General features: G+C 42.3%; 1 pseudogene; it reads left to right on the top strand.

The window, feature by feature from the left end:
• The first annotated feature begins 576 nt into the window (after window positions 1-576).
• On the top strand, window positions 577-1,322 carry LOC101154003 (large ribosomal subunit protein uL30-like; annotated as a pseudogene).
• The last annotated feature ends 708 nt before the right edge of the window (window positions 1,323-2,030 follow it).

Raw genomic sequence — 2,030 nt, 5'->3', positions numbered from 1 at the left:
GTTTCGTGTTCAGTTAGAGTAACTGAATCCGCAAAGTTCTGTTCTTTTATCCTTGGAATAATCACAAGCTGGGCTTCCACTGGCTGTTCCAGAAAAGAAAGTATGTTTGGCTAGTTGTGTCTGTGTGTGTGTGTGTGTATGTGCACATGCGTGCATGAGTGTATAAGCTATAGGAAAAATAAGTATTTTGAATACATATAATAATATACCAGTATTCAGGATTTTCATGGTCTTAGGCAAAATCATGGCTTAGGAATGCTTTCAGTTTGACTTTTCACTTACCATTTCCTTGTGACCTAGCTTCAGATTTTGACTTTTTTCTTCTTCTTTATTTAGCCACCCTTGTCAGTTTCATGTCATGTGCCAAGGCATGACAAGATAGTGAGTGTTTGTAGCCATCTAGGGGGAGAGGATAGTTTCTGGCTGCTGTGAATTGCTGGGGGCAGCCAAGAGGCTGTTTTCTAGCTAGGATTTTTGCACAAGTACAGCAAGAATCCCTTGCATGTGCCCAGTAGAAGTAGAATACTGTATTTCATGAGCATTAAGATACTAGGGTCCTCTTTTCCGGCTAGAACCATGGAGGGTGTTGAAGAGAAGAAAAAGAAGGTTCCTGCTGTGCCAGAAACCTTAAGAAAAAGGGAAGGAATTTCGCAGAGCTGAAGATCAAGCGCCTGAGAAAGAAGTCTGCCCAAAAGATGCTTCGAAAGGCAAGGAGGAAACTTATCTATGAAAAAGCAAACCACTATCACAAGGAATGTAGGCAGATGTACAGTACTGAAATTCGAATGGCGAGGTTGGCAAGAAAAGCTGGCAACATCTATGTACCTGCAGAACCCAAATTGGCGTTTGTCATCAGGATCAGAGATATCAATGGTGTGAGCCCAAAGGTCTGAAAGGTGTTGCAGCTTCTTTGCTTTCATCACATCTTCAATGGAACCTTTGTGAAGCTCAACAAGGCTTCAATTAACATGCTGAGGATTGTAGAACCATATATGGCATGGGAGTACCCAAATCTGAAGTCAGTAAATGAAGTAATCTACAAGCGTGGTTATGGCAAAATCAGTAAGAAGGGAATTGCTTAGACAGATAACACTTTGATTGCTGTGTCTCTTAATAAATATGGCATCATCTGCATGGAGGATCTGATTCATGAGATCTATACTGTTGGAAAGTGCTTCAAAGAAGCAAGTGACTTCCCGTGGCCCTTCAAGTTATCTTCTCCACGAGGTAGAAAGAAGAAAAAGACCACCCATTTTGTAGAAGGTGGAGATGCTGGCAACAGCGAGGACCAGATTAACGGTCTTATCAGAAGAACGAACTAAGGTGTCTACCGTGATTATTTTTCTAATCTGGCCAGTTAATAAACAGTATGGGCTCTCAAACTGAAAAAAAAGATACTAGGAAATTTGGTCAGTTAAGTCAGTCCCGCCCTTTGGAATTCTGAAACTTTTTTTTTTTCTTTTTGAAATGGAGTCTGGCTCTGTCACCCAGGCTGGAGTGCAGTGGTGCAGTCTCCGCTCACTGCAACCTCCGCCTTCCAGGTTCAAATGCTTCTTTTGCCTCAGCCTCCCGAGTAGCTGGGATTACAAGCAAGCACCACCAGGCCCAATTAATCTTTGTATTTTTAGTAGAGATGGGGTTTCACCATGTTGGCCAGGTTGGTCTTGAACTCCTGACCTCAGGTGATCTGCCTGCCTTGGCCTCCCAAAGTGCTGGGATTACTGTGCCTGGCCCTGAAACATCTTTAAGTCAGGGGTTTCTGAAAGTATGTGGAACTGACTGGACCATCCTTATTTTGCATGTTATTTTGCTTTTTCACTTGTATTCAGACTTTGACTAAAAGAACACGGTGGATGAACAGGGAAATTAGGCACAGAGGGTAAGGAAACTAGGAGAATCTACTTACCTTTCATGTGCATTTGAAATGAAGGACAGATGTCTGTTCTGTTCTGGATATCTGTGGATGCTAGTGAACGGTCCTTTTGGTCTAAGCAATTATGTCTAAGAGGTTAGAAATACTAGTTGACTTA

This window comes from Gorilla gorilla, chromosome 8 (genome assembly GCF_029281585.2).
Source record: "Gorilla gorilla gorilla isolate KB3781 chromosome 8, NHGRI_mGorGor1-v2.1_pri, whole genome shotgun sequence".
Lineage (NCBI taxonomy): Eukaryota > Metazoa > Chordata > Mammalia > Primates > Hominidae > Gorilla > Gorilla gorilla.
The sequence above is the reverse complement of the archived record's forward strand: the minus strand, read 5'-3'. Positions and strand labels throughout refer to the sequence as shown.